This window comes from Haliotis rufescens, unplaced genomic scaffold (assembly GCF_023055435.1).
Source record: "Haliotis rufescens isolate VD_foot unplaced genomic scaffold, xgHalRufe1.0.p SCAF_8, whole genome shotgun sequence".
Taxonomy (NCBI): domain Eukaryota; kingdom Metazoa; phylum Mollusca; class Gastropoda; order Lepetellida; family Haliotidae; genus Haliotis; species Haliotis rufescens.
Window position 1 is genome coordinate 38,145,569 of NW_025964372.1, and position 21,155 is coordinate 38,166,723.

Here is a 21,155-nt window from a genome sequence, read left to right on the forward strand (position 1 = left end):
TGAATGGTAAAGAATGTAATACCTAGGCTATGTAAATGAACTACTTGCCAAGGTTTGGTATTCTCCTAACTGCCTCAACGTAATTCTAGCAGTATGGCTATAATCATTTACATTCTAAATCTGCATCATAAGTTATTTGCTGTTTGTTTAACGTCGCATTCAGCAATAGTCGAGCTTTGTGTCGGAGATCTGTAAGTTAGAGAATCTGTACCAGATAATCCAGTAACCGAAATTATGAGCATCGAACTACGCTAGAGGGATGGGATGACAAACACCAGCCAAGTCACCGTGCCAAGATACCCGATCCATTTTGTCGCCTCTTACGACAAGCACCTGCAACAGAAGATCAATTCTGACCCGGATCTTTACAAGTGTCAACGGGCTTGTGTTGACGGGGAATTAGCTCTTGGGGGAATAAAGGACCAAATCGACATCACTGTCCCGGAACGCTTTATGCACAACATGTAAATAATTAACAACAATTGCACAATGAGCGGAATACCTGCTCTGACAACACTAACACAGCGATGAGCGGACTTTCAGGCTCAGGCGTACAAGAGGTGAGCGGAGCTCCAGCTCACCTCAGGGCGTTTCCTACGAGCGGCATATCCTGCTCGAGGTCGTCCCTATGCCAGCACTCGGAATACCAAGCCTGACTAACACCCAAGTAACAGTGTAATGGTAGCACATGTATAGTAATGAACAACAATGGACAGACAAAGAGACAACGACGTTACTTTGGACATTGGACATATGGGCGTGATTAACCAACACAGTTCATGGGATGATCAATTAGGGCAGTAAATGCCATACTATAAAAAAGCAGTAGTTAAAGGGAAGTGATATGGTAGTCCAGGCTGACTGACAGTCAATATACAAGGAAATGTTGGTGAGGATTAACAACGGGATTTAGCGCCTAAAACGTAATGACAATTAAGTTATGGAGACATGGCTACAGGGTAATTTGCCCTTGGAGTCAAATGTACTGCAGACAATGGTAGTCATAAATCAGTCGCTACGACACAAGGGTCATACAGTACAATCAATGGTAAAATCCCAGACCCAAATTTAAGTTGTTGTCGCACTTGAGGCGAGCAGAAACTCCACTGTCAATATTTTGTTCATAATACCTTGATACAGATATGATTTATAATAATAATCAGCAATTTGAAACGTATTGCTTCCGGCTTGGTGAAATGGATTATTGTATTAATCGTATATTAAATTTATCAATATCTGTCTGAACAACTTTGATTGAGTTGTGTTGTCTTCACGTGCTTACTGTTCAAGCATACGCCGTCATCCATCGTAACGTGACAACGCCGTAGTTCCAGGCATGAAGCACTCAATAACACCTGCAAATCGGAAAACACAAATGGCTTGTGTAATAATTCATGTTAGTAACTTGGAGTACAAGAGGCTACATATCTTAGAATTTATGAACAGTGAGAATCTGTCGCTTTCCAGGTCCAGCTTTTAAATCTACACATTTAAACACTTTATAAAAGAAAAAAAATTTTTACATTGTTGGCAACCTTCACATGTCACATCCAGGTGAAGAAGTTGTAGGCGTTTATGACTTTGGCGAACCAACGACAACGGGTGTGATGGTGACAAACCAAGGATCATACTCATAGAGAATCTGGGAAAATAACCCCCACACTAGCAGTGGAAATAAATACACCGATGTCTTGCATCATGTCATAGGAAGGATAATAACACAACTAACAACATCCTCGTGTATTCAATGCATTAAATCGTCATTCTATTTGGTTACATCTAGTCTCATTCGCCACTATAAAAAGCTGTTCAATCACATTCCTCGCATGATGAAGAGAATATCAGTGCAAAATTATTGATTGTGGACATTGAGATTGAAACGTCATTTCCGAAACGAACTACGATAGAAATGTCATCTCTCTTGTCATACCGTTTTGATAGACAACTCATTTGTCACCATTTATGCACAGACATAACTATGAAACAGATAAGGCGACTTCACTGGTTTCTTTCTAGCTCAGGTGGGTAAATCAGGGGAATGAAATAGGATATTTGACCATTATTAAACGATATCAGATCATCGATATACCTGATGAGTAAGTAAAAACTGCTTGACCAAGCTCCAATCTTTTTCCAATCCGAGCAGAAATGCTGACGCGTATGCATAAAGAAATAGATCAGTAAGGAGGGGAGTATAATGGGCCTAAATGTCACAAGCCCCAATTTCTCACAGGAACTCCAGTATTTCATTTATAGATTTCTCAGTAAACTTCAGATGATATTTACTTTCATTTGTGACAGATTGTTGTGAACGTTTGAAGTAGAGAAAAAAATCAGTACATTTAGCTTAATGCCTCCAGTAAATAACAACAGTTCATGTAGATAACGACGATCTAAATTGCAAAATCAAACATAGAGCATGGTGTCTTCTTGGTGCTTTTGTTGACATTGCACGATCAATATTTGTTCAATAATAAAACCAGTGATACAATGCAATCTTTACAATTGTTAAAGACATATGTACACCTCGACAACAGCAAAAGCAATTGATATTAACAAAGACACCAGTCAATTAATGTAAATAAATCCCCATTTGAATCAGTTGTATTGAGTGCAGCATGACACGCTCGCTCTGAGACACACTTGTAGGATCAATACTGTTAGAATGCTGTGTCTGTATGATAAAATAGACAATAAGTTAAACCAAAACAACTATTAGCATTTTATCTGTAGGACGAAAAGCATGTGTTTGTGCTTCAGAAATCTAAGTTACTACTATTGAAATCCGGAAACCTAAATCGATTATCTCATTATATTTCGTTCAAGCATGCTCTTTCTACCAATATTGGAAGGAGCAGCATACGACTCTTGCTCAGAAATTGTCTTATCAAGGTAACAACATTCAAGGCCTCAGTAAAGTTTTCAAAAGGTTTCATTGTAGATATGAGGGGAACATTTCCTTTTTTGATGCATTAGAAACCAAAATTATGTCCCATCCTATTCCCTATTTTGACTTATTTTGACAATATGTTCCCGACTGTTTCAGCTGAACAATTAACGTGCCTTTGCATGTGTGTGTGATGGGTATCACAGGTTGGGCAGGATGCGCTCGCCTTTTTTGCGAACCCCTGGTATCCACACTAGTTGATAGTGATTCATAAACACATGCTCATATTATAATCGGAATCGTACACTTGACTCTTGATTCTTCTGAAAATGGAAAGTGTTTTGTCGCTTTTATTTAGCAGGTCCGTGGTAATTGTCTTTGACTCTTTTACTTTGCGACGTGGTATGGCAGGATTATTACTGGGTGCGTCGTTTTATGCAACTTGTGTATGGCAAATGCTACCGGTAGAGGACATGCTTACCCTTTTCCGAGCAGTCCTGGTCTCATTACTGATTTTCAGTGATTCATATATTTAATTTTCATCACTATTTTACCTTTTACACCAATGGATTCTGTTCCTGCAGATATTACCGACTGATTATGTTCTGGCGTTGTCGATTTATTAATTAAATGCATTTTCCATCGATTCCCCTGCTACGTGCGACAATCTGGAAAAACATACAATCAGTATCAATATGCATGGAAGTTTGAGATGTATGACACTTGCCAAGATGTAAACCTAAGTCTGTTGCTTTACGAGATGGTCAACCCCTCGAGGACACCCCCTCATATTGCCACACGTTGACGCTCGTATGACGATCGTGAATACGTCTCCCCAGACGTCCAGTCGTATCCAGAAAGTGAATCTTGAGACCACTGGTGATTCTCTCAGTTCCTACGCTCCAAACATCCTATGTCAGTGCCTAAATTATTAATACGATACTTATTACATCTTAACTAGATTTGCACTAAGTGTTGTCCTTGTCTGCAGTTGAATGTGATATATGACTTTTGTTCAAAAGTTGTTGGATCAAGAATAACAAGTATTTGTCACAAAGTGACGAAATGTCCCCCGACGCCTTATGCGATATGTGTTGTTTTTTTCCTAATATTTTATTCCTTTGGAATAATATTATGTTCTGTGTTAGATACCTCCATGGAACTATTTGTCGTAAATTTTGGATAAATCGAGGCAACACCCGTTTTCCAACTCCAAATGCCAATATCATCAAACATGAAGGAATCCAGAAATTAGTTCTTGAGATATCGCAGCAACACTGTTTTCCATCTCGAATAAAAGATTTCCCTGCTGTTACCTTGAAAATTAAGTTAAGGTCACCAAAATCGACTGGTGTCTGCGGAGTCTGTATATACACCATAGTACCAAATATGAAGACAATCCAGCGATTAGTTCTTGAGATATTGCGGCAACACCGTTTTCCAACTCCAAAAGCAGATTTGCCTGCTGTGACCTTGAAATTGGATCAAGGACACCAAAACCGACTGGTGTCTGCGGTGTCTGTATATACACCATAGTACCAAATATGAAGACAATCCAGCGATAAGTTCTTGAGATATTGCGGCAACACCGTTTTCCAACTCCAAAAGCAGATTTGCCTGCTGTGACCTTGAAAATGGGGTCAAGGTCACCAAAACCGACTGGTGTCTGCGGTGTCTGTATAAACACCATAGTTCCAAATATGAAGACAATCCAGCGATTAGTTCTTGAGATATTGCGGCAACACCGTTTTCCAACTCCAAAAGCAGATTTGCCTGCTGTGACCTTAAAAATGGGGTCAAGGTCACCAAAACCGACTGGTGTCTGCGGAGTCTGTATATACACCATAGTTCCAAATATGAAGACGATTCAGGGTTTAGCTCTTGAGATATCGCGGCAACAAACAGGTGGGACGTACGGACGTTCGTACGGACGGTCGTGAATACTATGTCCCCCGCTCCGCGCTTTCGCGCGGCGGGGGACAATAACAGCAGTCATGTACAGGAACTCGGGAATGGTCTTACTGAAGAGTGGACCAATATTGCCTTGCAACCCTCTTATCACTATACTTATACTCGGAGCATGAGACAACGCTAACGGACTGTGATATCTTTCTGTTGGTCGTCTGGGCAATGAATTTGTGATGTTTTGACGTTTCAGGGTTGGTCAGATGCCACCAGAGAAAGGACTAGTGCACGAAGATGCTGAAGATTATTAGTAAATATCACTAACTTAGTATAATGCACTTCTTAAACCACACTGTTAAACAGTGTGTTAAGAATGTAAACACATAAAAGACACGTTTAGTAATGTATTTCAATCCTAAACAGTAGGCACATTTGGCGTGTTAATGGTCTAAACACATGAAAAGAGCTATCGCCTGATGTACTAAACATAACCTAAGCACAACATCACCATAATGCAACCTTGTACAGAATTTAAACACCTATCAACATGAATAGAATTGAAACATTTTAAAACAGGTTTAGAATTGTAAACATGTTTAATAAAGTGCATTTCATCAGGCTATTAGTCAAATATGGATGAGATGTGAAATGAGTTACAACGAAGGTGCTACAATATTAGCAAAAAAATCTACAAATTAGCCAAGCTAATGGTGTCTAGGTAAATTGACACCCTTGAGGACAACAGTCTCCGTAGCCCAGTTGGTAGCGCGACGGACTACAACTCAAGATGTTGGTGTTTCGAATTCCACGGAGGTATAAAAATGTTTGTATTCATTAATGTGTTCTTGTTAAGTTCCTAAAAGTATTTCTCTCAGACAGTTAGCTGACAATGAAAGTTTATCTGCTTACCACTCAATCGTCTTCTTAGTGAAGGGCGGTCGGGTAGCCTAGTGGTTAAAGCGTTCGCTCGTCACGCCGAAGACCCGGGTTCGATTCCCGACATGGGTACAATGTGTGAAGCCCATTTCTGGTGTCCCCCGCCGTGATATTGCTGGAATATTGCTAAAAGCGGCGTAAAACCATACTCACTCACTCACTCACTCTTCTTAGTGACGATAAGCTACCGAGTAAACAAAATACTTACTGATTAGTAAAGTCTACTAAATTGTAAGTGTAAGGGGATAGTGCAATTCACTAAGTCATGAAACTGTACAAACTATTTCTGTCAGTGTAATCTCATTGATTATTGGTCACGTGTTCTTTGCTGTGATTGTGTGGCACTTGAGAACGGACTTTTGTTCATTAAACATGCCTTCACATAATATTGTCTTTGGCTATTTCAACAGATGCACACAATTTGACGCATTACCTTTCAAAGTGGGGATCCTTTGCAAACTTTGAATTGAAGATGTAGAACTACTATTGCTTCGACTAGGCAAACAACATACTACTTGTGTTCTTGGTTTGCACCATGGTCTCTTCAATAGACTCGTGGCAGGTTCTGAACCTACTCAGTATTGCTTCCTGCTTGATTAACTCTACCTGCTTTAATCATGGAAACGAGCATACATGTAGCATGTCGGTACACCCTCAAATCAAACAAAAACAAAACGCATCTCATCCCAGCTCTCTACAGACAGCGGTTCTGGAGAAACAGACACGAATAATTATTTGATGGGCTTATTTTGTCGTGCTCAATAACAAGTCACAACCGCAGTTGTTTGAATATAAAAAAAAACAATACACAAAGTATTGATTGTCATTTACTCCGAAACACAGCAATTACCAGTTGACAAAAGAGAATCGATGGACCCACAGGCAATGATACATCTTGTGTAATGATATCTTTTGGAGGATGCCATGTGGTGCGTGGAGACACCACTGAAAGCAGCTTCGTTAATGCTACTTAACAGTCATATTTATCGAATGTTTTCAAGAAATATTGGATGAAAGCAGATTTAAAAATTAAAGATCTTACTTTGGTGGTTCCCGTCAGTGGTTTAGAATAAGGATTGTTTCTATGGTACCGTTGTTGACAATCGATACTTGAAGTTCGTCATAAAATGGTGCTTGTTGTTACCATGCTTCGCTCTCAACATTAAGGGGGTAATATAATGACTGGTCGGCCCGGAGCAGTATACTGTGTCCAAGTGGGGTATTCATGCCAAACGCCGACAGATTAGAAAAAAACTTCAACTTCAATCAGCAAGAATTGTAACTTGTTTACTTTCCTATACTTCTGTTTGAGATTAATATTTGGAAACTTCCTGGGATCGCTTTTCGGGACGTAGGAGAAACCGTATGTTGTGCTGTTTTATTGAAAATACAACAATATCACACCGTTATACCTTAAAGATCGGGAGTTGTGCACTTTACAGGCCGCACTTTTTCTGATTTCAATCAGCGCCACGTGGTGGATCGACTCACGGCGCCAGCTTGAAGCTCAGCTTGACCAGTCAGTTATCTAACTAGCAAACACCCCATCACTGGACCATTTGCTTAGCGATAAACATCATCGTTGACTTTTGACCACCAGTTACAATCCGGGTGAAAAAAATCGACAGTCAGGTGACTGCAAGCGTTCATATTTAGCAGTGACCTTGGATTCAGCGCTGTAAATACTATCGTTTGACGTACTTTCTCTCAGTTCGTGCTGGTGATGTACGTTCGCGGCACTGCTGCTACATATAGTCGGACTGTAAGCACGTGATCAAAGCTCAATAATGATGGTTCTCCAGAAAGTTGACATTTCATTTTCAAAGATATTCTGTATTTTGCTAATGGAGTCTGATTCGGTGGACAATCGAGACAAGTTATTCTCCCGCATTGACGTTTTGAATAATTATGGATGGTGTGCAAATATGTGTGGGGCGTCAGCATTACCAGATTGGCCCATGAGCCACCGCTTTCTGGCATAGGACTCTAGGCAATATATTATTTCAATAATTGTGTTTTACATACCAAAGATACATCTGTGAAAAGTAAAATACACGTATGTACAAATGTAAGAATTAGAATTGTTACGCACAGGGCCAGGTGTGACCATCCGATTGATAGAACCGGGCCCATTCTACCACCCGTCAGGTGAAGTTGAGTCAAAGTAGTGTGTGGGCAAAGGAACACAGTTCCAGGTACCAGTGCCCTCCCCTCCTCCATCGACACGGGGGCGCAACCCACGGCAAACGGGTTGCCCAATTCGGTCGCCTCTTACGACCAGCAATGGGATGCTGAGGACACATTCTATTCCACCCGGGGTCAAATGGAATGGAAAAACCACCCTAAACACAGATTCTCATTGTCGAGGCCTTTTCAAATGTTATTGGCATGTCCCTTGGACTCGACAAATGCTACATTTTTCATCTGAAATGTTGAAAGGTAGAAGAGGATCAGTCAGTTTACCTGGGGGAGGAGTTATATTGACCATCTCGTGAAGGTCAGGCCTATACGTACTTAAGGAGGCAGGTTAGGGAACTAGAATGCCCATGTCAAGGAAACACTTCGGACAAAGTACAAATGTAGCCTTAAGAAAATCTGGAGTTCAGAATTGAACGCTCGCAATAAAGTCAAAGCCACAAATACTAATGCTGTACCCCTCCTTTATTGACACACTCGCACAAATAATCAGTCAGACAACAGATCCCACCACCCTCGCGCTTCCTTCAACATATTTACTAATCATAATGGGAAGGCGTGATTTGATTAACGTGGAGACTCTTCATGTACCAAGCTTTATGACGACAGAGATGACCTCAGCTTTTCATGGTGAAATTTCCCCGGCAGATCGAGCAATAAACCAACAGCTGCAGCTTATGGCGCCTACATATAAGTTCAAGATAATGTCAATGTAGAGCATACTAGATGAATAAATAACCAAAAGATTATGTAAAGTTAAGTGTGGAGTATGGCCACGGCTTTATTCATGAAATTACAGGGGGATGATATTTTGCATAACCCTGCAGGTTGGGCGAACCAAAATCACTGACTGCAATAGGACAAACAGAAAGCGCGACTCGAGAGGATAAACACATAACGAGTCATCAAAAGGCGAAATGACTTTGATCCCCCTCAGGGTACACCAAAGGAGGTCAACCAGCGTGTCATTAAGCAAGCTTGGCCCTCGCGGGTAGCGCTCATCGCAGGCCTCCGGAAATTACTATGCCCAACCCGCAAGTATTACGCCGCGATGTTACACATGGCGTTGGATGAACCTGGCTCTCGCTCTTTAGATACGTTTTGAAACAACTCGTTGTAAGATAAATGGTATCTAACAGGCACGAGTGTAGTAATCTCTATATATAAAGAAGTTGTTATCCACAAATTGTCTACTTTGTCTTCCAAACCTCTCCAGTACCTTATATGTGTATCCTATCTGGTATATTACACACACAAAGTTGGCGACGTGACATAATCTGATGATTACTGATTAATAGGGTACTTATGAGTGCGTGAGTGAGTTGGGTTTAACGCCGCTTTTAACAGTATTCCAGTTATATCGCGTGTCAGCTTTATGTTGGAGCAAAGCCTGAAGTGATGCAGGTCTCAGACGTTTACCACTTCGGTGAAACCCATGAGCACGGGTATGGTGCTGACAAACCTAGAAACATAATCGGGGCGAAACGGGATTCGAATCCTTCAGTACCCCAGATGTGGACCACTCCGGGGCAGCTGGTCTGACACAGTCTGACTTCTGGTTTTCCAACCCTCCTGAGTGTAATCCAACAGGGCAGCTGAAACCAACAGACACCTCCTTCGGCGAGGACACGGCTGACGTGTTCTGGAAGGATGGTTTTGACGGGTGGCTGTCAACAGGATCAATTGCTTTATCGTCAGTGGTGATCCACCTGCCCAAAAGTTATCCGGTTACATGTACGTCGATTACCCGCAATGATGTTTTTAATTCTCGATCCAAGTCAAGTCATATTTACCTTGTTTAGGAGGAAATGTGTCTCAGGATGATATCCATGAGATTGTAAGGAAACATAACCAAACTCCAGATTGTTTTATAACAATGTGACACATGTCTGAGTGCGTTTCATTATGTCATGACCTTGTCGGACAAGCACTCCTCTGCTCTGCACTGGATTATATGCACGCCATTTTTAAATGATTGTACTATTCATCATTACTACCACGTAAATCCTCACTCACTCCATCGAACTGGACCTCATAATTTAGTCATACATATGTCAAGTATCCGTACATGAGAAGCATATGTTGGATACTGAATGATGTCCGCTGGAATAGGTACTCATAGCTGTTGTCTAACGTGTTTTATCTCTATAGTCATGTTCTAATTCGTAAACTCAACGGCACATCAAATATTTATTAACAAACATCCAAAAATGTAATTGTGTTATGTCTGTGGTAGCACAGCTAGCACTCAGACGTTGGGTCAACGGTATCTCTTACGTTATAGTTACGCCAAACAAGCGCTAATTTGATTGCTCCTTGAATAAATAATCTCAAGGTTACTGCAATCCTGGTGTTGAGTCAATGCAACTTTCTCAATTGTATTTTTTAAGTCGATCCCACGACTCTATTCGTGAGCTATAATTTCATGAACATTACTTTCGATTTCTTGTTAATTGCAACTAGAACTAACACATCCTCCTTCTTATGTGATTTTCATGTATGAATGTTTACGAGTATTCGTTTATTATTTCTTGTACTAAAGTTGAAATGTCACTTCTTTCTTTATATCCTTTATATGGCGGGGGTAGAAGAATACTAGTTGCCTAGGTTTGGGATTGTCGTACCTGCCTCTACATAGATCTAGCTTTAAGGTTATAATCATTTATGTTGTTTAACGTCGTACTCAGCAGTATTTCAGCAATGTGACTGTAAAAATAGAATCTGGACCAGATAAAAAAGGAATTGATATTATGACCATCGATCTACGCAATAGGGATACGGTGATATCCATCAACCATTTCACCGAGCCTGACCACACGATCCCGTTCGCCGCCTGAACTGAAATTATAAGCATCAAACTACGCTATAGGGATGGGATGACAAACACCAGCCAAGTCACCGTGCCAAGATACCCGATCCATTTTGTCGCCTCTTACGACAAGCACGTGTTGCAGAAGATCAACTGTAACCCTGATCTTAACAAGGGTTTTACAGTACGCTCAATGGACAGTCACAAGACAGTCACAGCACACTCGGGGGCGGATTGTATACGAGAAAGAAGGGGACACGCGGGTGGCCCAGTCGTCTAAGGCGCCGCGATTCGCTGTGCAGAGTTGCGTCCCGTGGGTACACCAGAAACCTATGATTGTGGGTTCGAATCCCGATTATGTTTCTAGGTTTGTCAGCACCATATCGTGGGTTTCACCGAAGTGGTAAACGTCTGAGACCTGCATCAGTTCGGGCTTTCCTCCCACATTAATTAAGCTGACACGCCGTGTTATAACTTGAATAGTGTTAAAAGCGGCGTTAAACCAAACTCACTCACGCACAGCACAATAACTATTAAATACTTCATAGATTACACGTTGTTAATCTCAAGCTAATTGACTAGATATTTGTTTAAATGAGTCTGAACATCTTTTTGTCACAAGCATTGCATTGTAAAACAAAAAACACCACCCCAACCCCACAACCCCACAACCCCACAACCCCACAGCCCCACAACCCCACAACCCCAACCCCCAGAATATCAATGGTCGGTCTCTAATTTGCTGTCGGCGACAGCAAAGTGACATGTTGAGATATTGTCAATCACAAGCTAATTGCTTGTTAAAGTTTGTAGCGAGACTGGATATTTGTTTTAATGAGTCTAAATATCTGTTTGTCACAAGCATTGCATTGTAACAACATTGTAACAACAACGAGATATAGTGACATAGACGTAACTAAAAGCGACAAAACACTCTCAATTGTCATAAGAAACATCTGCCAATAAAGAGTCGATGGTTCGATTCTGACAAGATAATGTTCATGCATCACTATCAAATAGTGATGATGGTACCAGGTGTTTTTGTAGAGGTGAGCGTATCCTGTCCCACCGGCGGCACACATCACAAACACATGCAAAGGCAAGTCAACTGTTCACCGGAAATTCACGGGAACATATGATACAAATCAAAATAGGGAATTGCATGGAACATCATTTTTGTCACTGACGTGTCAAATTTGGAAATGTCCTCTACATGTTAACCTTTTGTGAAAGGTTTACTGAGGCCTTGAATGCTGTAACCCTGATCAAACGGCTTTTGTGAAGAATCCTGATCAAACAACGTTAGAGCCGCTCTTCGAAATCTTCATGCTTGATCGTACCTAAATTTGTCCTTGTGGTAGAGCGTCCGCCCGGAGAGCGGAAGGTCCAGGGTTCGATCCCGGGCCGCGTCATACAAAAAGACGTTAAAAGATTGTACTTGTTGTTACCCTGTCTGGCGCTCGGCATTAAGGGGCTAAAACAAGGACTGGTCGGCTCGGAGTCAGTATACTGTGTCTGAGTGGGGTATTCATGTTAAACTGCGGCATGGTATCTCAGTGAGCTAGCACTATAAATCGGCATCAGTCCGGACTAGTACAAGCAACCACACACACACATACACGTGCATGCACGTCGCTATATAAGTGCAATAATCTTGGACGCGACGTTAAACCCAATTTCACCTCACCTCACCTCACCTCACCTCACCTCACCTAAATTTGTCCAATGTATATACTGGAGCTGCTGGAATATTGCTCGACATGAAGGGAAAGTTGACTGTTGAAAAGTTGAAGTCATCCCTCTTGTGATGCAGTCATTAACTGAAAAAGCATAGTCTCTGATAATAAATGTTCAAATTGTCTCACATTATCTTTTCTTTGTGAGAACGCGATGAATGCATGGTAGGATGGGCGCTATATTTAAAGTGGTTCTCGCACTTGAGGTGAGCAGAAACTCCGCTGCTAATAATGTGTCCACCATACCTTTTGTATGAGAGTGTTATATTTATAATAAGAAATCTGAAACGTTTGCATTTGGCTTGGTGAAATGGATGATTGTAATAATCATGTATTAAATGTATCAATATTTGTCTGAGCAACTTTAATTATTTAATTATTTTGTATCCATAAACTTGGTATTCAAGCTGGTAAACGAAGCATATGCCGTCATCCATTGTATAGTGACAACGCCATAGTCCAAGGTATCAAATACTCAATAACACCTGCAAATCGGAAAACACAAAATGTTTGTCTTGTAATTCAAGTTAGAGGATTCGAGTACAAGAGGCTACATATCTTAGAATTTAGGAAATTAAATGTATCAATATTTGTCTGAGCAACTTTAATTATTTAATTATTTTGTATCCATACACTTGGTATTCAAGCTGGAAAACGAAGAATATGCCGTCATCCATTGTATAGTGACCACGCCATAGTCCCAGGTATCAAATACTCAGTAACACCTGCAAATCGGAAAACACAAAATGTTTGTCTTGTAATTCAAGTTAGAGCATTCGAGTACAAGAGGCTACATATCTTAGAATTTAGGATCATGATTTATTCTTATATGTCGCTTTCTAGTTCCAGCTTTTACACATTGAGCAACACTTTTGGCTGCCATCAATCGAATATTGTGAAGCAAGCGAGTGAAACCATACACACAGTTTAGTGATGTTTACGATGCTATCCATCTGGCGAACTAGAATGCACAGTGTGGCCAGGGTGTTCATGCTGGAAGTAAGCATAAAGTGAAGCAAGTTGTGAGCGTTTACAACTTTGGAGAACAACGCCAACGGGTGTGATGTGACAAACCTGGGATTCCAATCCCAGCACAAACCCCACACTTTCAGTGGTGTAAGGGATCAACTTAGCCGCTCATACATACCCTGATACAAATATATCTAATACAGCCCATGCAAGTCTATAATGATTGGCAAGTCTAGATTTCAGTGTCTGAAAATGAAGAGAGTCTTTTGGCTCCTTTTTATCAAATTATTATTAAGATAATATAACAACTATTTTATTCTGTACGATATGTTCATTACAGAGACTAGATGTTAGTCTAGGCTCAACTCTGAGCAGTGAATTGACGTTAGACCACTGGGCCAGCCCAGCACATCAAGTATGAGCTTAACTACAGCCGTACCACAGTGAATACATATCACCCACGCGTGTGCGTAATGTGTAAAAATGCTGGAAAGACGAACCCGGGAATGGTATAGTATAAGTCTGTCAATTCTGGGTGAAGAGTAGGTGAAATACTTACACAGCTCTGATATGAGATCACCATTCCCCACCTGGGTAGATTCATTATCCAACACATAGAGGAACAAGAAACTGTTTCCAAGAAGTATACCACGCGCTGTCTTCATTGTCTTCATAATTTGACAATGAAGTATTAATAGTTCAATTTTTGCTTAATGGTTTTTTTTATTACCCATCCTTGAACTCTGATGCGCCAATCGATAGTGTAATCACTGGGATAGTACTGGAAGAACCGCCAAGCTCTGAATCATCTGGTCCTGATCTGAAGATCGTCTGTACTGAACTACAACAGAAATATATTACCAGGTGTAAATACCTTTCTACACTAAGGCAGTGGAAAATAATAAACCGACGTCTTCCAAAGAAAACGCCTTCCACAGGAAAGGATAATAACACGACAAGCAACATCCTCGAGCATCCAGGGCATTAAATCTCCATTATATTATGATAATATTCACCATTCACCATAATAAGTAGCCGACCAACCAAATTACTTGCATGAGCGAGCCAAATTCTGTGCTAAGTTAATTATTGGAGACATGGAGATGTGGACCTCACTTCCGAAACGAGCCTACAGTGGTGAATGTTTCCAGGCTATTAATCACGATAGAATGGATAATATTATATTGAAATCGAGGTTGAAACAACTTGCTCCGAATCCGAACCTCCAAACCTAACTAACCCCTCTCAGCCTGTTGCCTCCAATTCATACACAACTGTGATGAATAACATAAGGCCCCCATTACACAGGGCTGCGACCTTTGTGCCACCTTCGAGCGATCAAAAACTGGCCAGGACGCTCAATGGTCGCCTAAACCCAGAAAATCATGTTTCTATGTAACTGCTCCAGCAGTTGTTCAGCAGTAACTGCTCGAGTTGTTCAACGCATGCAACCACAATGAAACACTGCAGGTACAAACCCTCTATCTACAGGCAGGCTGAGGAGGCACTACAGGTAGCTCAAAGGAGGCAGAAAAGATGCAGAAGCATTGCCGTGGTGTCTCAAGTGTTGCCGTGGTCGCCGAATGGAGGCACGGCGATCGCCATACTCATCGTTCAATGCACCGTGTTGGTCGCCCAAAGAAGGCACAAGGGAGGCAGAAGCATCGCCCAGATTTACGGGACAACATTTCAGCAGAACGCATCTATTACCTGGCGACCATTGGGCGACCACTGTGCCTTCATTCTGCAACAACGGCAATGCTTGTGACTCCCTTGTGCCTCCTTTGAGCCACCTTTGAGCAACCAACCTCCTCGGCGACCTTTGTGCGACTGTTTTGAACATGTTCAAAAATTCACGGCGACCATGGCGTCCATGGCGATGTGTGAACCTCCTGTGAACCACCTTGGAACGACCTAGGCAACCATTCTGCCTCCTTTGAGCCTCCATCGACGACCTGGCAAATTCTATGGTCGCACACGGGAGGCACAAAGGTCGCCATCCCGTGTAAAGGCCCCTTTATTAGCAATAGACACGGCCGCGATGAATATCATAAGAAAAAGACACAGCAACATTGCCTAAACATATCATGCGCAGTGAGCGATATGAAGCGAACGTTCAACAATCTTCAGCCAACGTATCGCGCAAAATAGAGACTGCCCTGCTTCGTGGTCATTTGGTCGTGGTGTGTTTTCTAGATTTTACAGCCGCTTCGGGATGTAGATGACGACCGCTGTGCTTGTCTTTTTCACGTTATGAGTTCCTATCCTCCGTCCCTGCAATCACTCTTGAAGCGTAACACCTATCGAGTTCCCAGGTGTCCGTCCTACTCGTGTAGTGTAACAACGATCTAGGTCCCAGGCATCCGTCCTACTCGTGTAGTGTAACAACGATCTAGGTCCCAGGTGTCCGTCCTACTCGTGTAGTGTAACAACGATCTAGGTTCCATGTGTCCGTCCTACTCGTGTAGTGTAAAAACGATCTAGGTTCCATGTGTCCGTCCTACTCGTGTAGTGTAACAACGATCTAGGTTCCAGGTGTCCGTCCTACTCGTGTAGTGTAACAAAGATCTAGGTTCCATGTGTCCGTCCTACTCGTGTAGTGTAACAACGATCTAGGTTCCAGGTGTCCGTCCTACTCGTGTGTTGTAACAAAGATCTAGGCCCGAGGTTTCCGTCCTACTCGTGTAGTGTAACAACGATCTAGGTTCCAGGTGTCCGTCCTACTCGTGTAGTGTAACAAAGATCTAGGTCCCAGGTGTCCGTCCTACTCGTGTAGTGTAACAACGATCTAGGTCCCAGGCATCCGTCCTACTCGTGTAGTGTAACAACGATCTAGGTCTCAGGTGTCCGTCCTACTCATGTAGTGTAACAACGATCTAGGTCCCAGGTGTCCGTCCTACTCGTGTAGTGTAACAACGATCTAGGTTCCAGGTGTCCGTCCTACTCATGTAGTGTAACAACGATCTAGGTCCCAGGTGTCCGTCCTACTCGTGTAGTGTAACAACGATCTAGGTCACAGGCATCCGTCCTACTCGTGTAGTGTAACAACGATCTAGGTCCCAGGTGTCCGTCCCACTCGTGTAGTGTAACAACGATCTAGGTTCCAGGTGTCCGTCCTACTCGTGTAGTGTAACAACGATCTCGGACCCAGGTGTCCGTCCTACTCGTGTAGTGTAACAACGATCTCGGACCCAGGTGTCCGTCCTACTCGTGTAGTGTAACAACGATCTAGGTCCCAGGCATCCGTCCTACTCGTGTAGTGTAACAACGATCTAGGTTCCAGGTGTCCGTCCTACTCGTGTAGTGTAACAACGATCTAGGTCCCAGGCATCCGTCCTACTCGTGTAGTGTAACAACGATCTAGGTCCCAAGTGTCCGTCCTACTCGTGTAGTGTAACAACGATCTAGGTTCCAGGTGTCCGTCCTACTCGTGTAGTGTAACAACGATCTCGGACCCAGGTGTCCGTCCTACTCGTGTAGTGTAACAACGATTTAGGTTCCAGGTGTCCGTCCTACTCGTGTAGTGTAACAACGATCTCGGACCCAGGTGTCCGTCCTACTCGTGTAGTGTAACAACGATCTAGGTCCCAGGTGTCCGTCCTACCCGTGTAGTTTAACAACGATCTAGGCCCCAGGTATTCGTCCTACTCGTGTAGTGTAACAACGATCTAGGTCCCAGGTGTCCGTCGTACTCGTGTAGTTTAACAACGATCTAGGTCACAGGTATCCGTCCTACTCGTGTAGTGTAACAACGATCTAGGTCACAGCCGTCCGTCCTACTCGTGTAGTGTAACAACGATCTAGGTCCCAGGTGTCCGTCCTACTCGTGTAGTGTAACAACGATCTAGGTCCCAGGTGTCCGTCCTACTCGTGTAGTGTAACAACGATCTAGGTCTCACAGGTATCCGTCCTACTCGTGTAGTGTAACAACGATCTAGGTCCCAGGTGTCCGTCCTACTCATGTAGTGTAACAACGATCTAGGTCTCACAGGTATCCGTCCTACTCGTGTAGTGTAACAACGATCTAGGTCCCAGGTGTCCGTCCTACTCGTGTAGTGTAACAACGATCTAGGTCTCACAGGTATCCGTCCTACTCGTGTAGTGTAACAACGATCTAGGTCCCAGGTGTCCGTCCTACTCGTGTAGTGTAACAACGATCTAGGTCCCAGGTGTCCGTCCTACTCGTGTAGTGTAACAACGATCTAGGTCCCAGGCATCCGTCCTACTCGTGTAGTGTAACAACGATCTAGGTCCCAGGTGTCCGTCCTACCCGTGTAGTTTAACAACGATCTAGGCCCCAGGTATTCGTCCTACTCGTGTAGTGTAACAACGATCTAGGTCCCAGGTGTCCGTCCTACCCGTGTAGTTTAACAACGATCTAGGCCCCAGGTATCCGTCCTACTCGTGTAGTGTAACAACGATCTAGGTCCCAGGTGTCCGTCCTACTCGTGTAGTGTAACAACGATCTAGGTCTCACAGGTATCCGTCCTACTCGTGTAGTGTAACAACGATCTAGGTCCCAGGTGTCCGTCCTACTCATGTAGTGTAACAACGATCTAGGTCTCACAGGTATCCGTCCTACTCGTGTAGTGTAACAACGATCTAGGTCCCAGGTGTCCGTCCTACTCGTGTAGTGTAACAACGATCTAGGTCTCACAGGTATCCGTCCTACTCGTGTAGTGTAACAACGATCTAGGTCCCAGGTGTCCGTCCTACTCGTGTAGTGTAACAACGATCTAGGTCCCAGGTGTCCGTCCTACTCGTGTAGTGTAACAACGATCTAGGTCCCAGGCATCCGTCCTACTCGTGTAGTGTAACAACGATCTAGGTCCCAGGTGTCCGTCCTACTCGTGTAGTGTAACAACGATCTCGGACCCAGGTTTCCGTCCTACTCGTGTAGTGTAACAACGATCTAGGTCCCAGGTATTCGTCCTACTCGTGTAGTGTAACAACGATCTAGGTCCCAGGCGTCCGTCCTACTCGTGTAGTGTAACAACGATCTCGGACCCAGGTGTCCGTCCTACTCGTGTAGTGTAACAACGATCTAGGTCCAAGGTATTCGTCCTACTCATGTAGTGTAACAACGATCTAGGTCCCAGGTATTCGTCCTACTCATGTAGTGTAACAACGATCTAGGTTCCAGGTGTCCGTCCTACTCGTGTAGTGTAACAACGATTTAGGTCCCAGGTGTCCGTCCTACTCGTGTAGTGTAACAACGATCTAGGTCCCAGGCATCCGTCCTACTCGTGTAGTGTAACAACGATTTAGGTCCCAGGTGTCCGTCCTACTCGTGTAGTGTAACAACGATCTAGGTTCCAGGTGTCCGTCCTACTCGTGTAGTGTAACAACGATCTAGGTCCCAGGTGTCCGTCCTACTCGTGTAGTGTAAAAACGATCTAGGTCCCAGGTGTCCGTCCTACTCGTGTAGTGTAACAACGATCTCGGACCCAGGTGTCCGTCCTACTCGTGTAGTGTAACAACGATCTAGGTCCCAGGTGTCCGTCCTACCCGTGTAGTTTAACAACGATCTAGGCCCCAGGTATTCGTCCTACTCGTGTAGTGTAACAACGATCTAGGTCCCAGGTGTCCGTCGTACTCGTGTAGTTTAACAACGATCTAGGTCACAGGTATCCGTCCTACTCGTGTAGTGTTACAACGATCTAGGTCACAGCCGTCCGTCCTACTCGTGTAGTGTAACAACGATCTAGGTCCCAGGTGTCCGTCCTACTCGTGTAGTGTAACAACGATCTAGGTCCCAGGTGTCCGTCCTACTCGTGTAGTGTAACAACGATCTAGGTCTCACAGGTATCCGTCCTACTCGTGTAGTGTAACAACGATCTAGGTCCCAGGTGTCCGTCCTACTCATGTAGTGTAACAACGATCTAGGTCTCACAGGTATCCGTCCTACTCGTGTAGTGTAACAACGATCTAGGTCCCAGGTGTCCGTCCTACTCGTGTAGTGTAACAACGATCTAGGTCTCACAGGTATCCGTCCTACTCGTGTAGTGTAACAACGATCTAGGTCCCAGGTGTCCGTCCTACCCGTGTAGTTTAACAACGATCTAGGCCCCAGGTATTGGTCCTACTCGTGTAGTGTAACAACGATCTAGGTCCCAGGTGTCCGTCCTACCCGTGTAGTTTAACAACGATCTAGGCCCCAGGTATCCGTCCTACTCGTGTAGTGTAACAACGATCTAGGTCCCAGGTGTCCGTCCTACTCGTGTAGTGTAACAACGATCTAGGTCTCACAGGTATCCGTCCTACTCGTGTAGTGTAACAACGATCTAGGTCCCAGGTGTCCGTCCTACTCATGTAGTGTAACAACGATCTAGGTCTCACAGGTATCCGTCCTACTCGTGTAGTGTAACAACGATCTAGGTCCCAGGTGTCCGTCCTACTCGTGTAGTGTAACAACGATCTAGGTCTCACAGGTATCCGTCCTACTCGTGTAGTGTAACAACGATCTAGGTCCCAGGTGTCCGTCCTACTCGTGTAGTGTAACAACGATCTAGGTCCCAGGTAACCGTCCTACTCGTGTAGTGTAACAACGATCTAGGTCCCAGGCATCCGTCCTACTCGTGTAGTGTAACAACGATCTAGGTCCCAGGTGTCCGTCCTACTCGTGTAGTGTAACAACGATCTCGGACCCAGGTTTCCGTCCTACTCGTGTAGTGTAACAACGATCTAGGTCCCAGGTATTCGTCCTACTCGTGTAGTGTAACAACGATCTAGGTCCCAGGCGTCCGTCCTACTCGTGTAGTGTAACAACGATCTCGGACCCAGGTGTCCGTCCTACTCGTGTAGTGTAACAACGATCTAGGTCCAAGGTATTCGTCCTACTCATGTAGTGTAACAACGATCTAGGTCCCAGGTATTCGTCCTACTCATGTAGTGTAACAACGATCTAGGTTCCAGGTGTCCGTCCTACTCGTGTAGTGTAACAACGATTTAGGTCCCAGGTGTCCGTCCTACTCGTGTAGTGTAACAACGATCTAGGTCCCAGGCATCCGTCCTACTCGTGTAGTGTAACAACGATTTAGGTCCCAGGTGTCCGTCCTACTCATGTAGTGTAACAACGATCTAGGTTCCAGGTGTCCGTCCTACTCGTGTAGTGTAACAACGATCTAGGTCCCAGGTGTCCGTCCTACTCGTGTAGTGTAAAAACGATCTAGGTCCCAGGTGTCCGTCCTACTCGTGTAGTGTAACAAAGATCTAGGTTCCAGGTGTCCGTCCTACTCGTGTAGTGTAACAACGATCTAGGTCCCAGGTGTCCGTCCTACTCGTGTAGTGTAACAACGATCTAGGTCCCAGGTGTCCGTCCTACTCGTGTAGTGTAACAGCGATCTAGGTCCCAGGTGTCCGTCCTACTCGTGTAGTGTAACAACGATCTAGGTCCCAGGTGTCCGTCCTACTAGTGTAGTGTAACAACGATCTAGGTCCCAGGCATCCGTCCTACTCGTGTAGTGTAACAACGATCTAGGTCCCAGGTGTCCGTCCTACTCGTGTAGTGTAACAACGATCTGGGTCCCAGGTGTCCGTCCTACTCGTGTAGTGTAACAACGATCTGGGTCCCAGGTGTCCGTCCTTCTCGTGTAGTGTAACAACGATCTAGGTCCCAGGTGTCCGTCCTACTCGTGTAGTGTAACAACGATCTAGGTCCCAGGTGTCCGTCCTACTCGTGTAGTGTAACAACGATCTAGGTCCCAGGTGTCCGTCC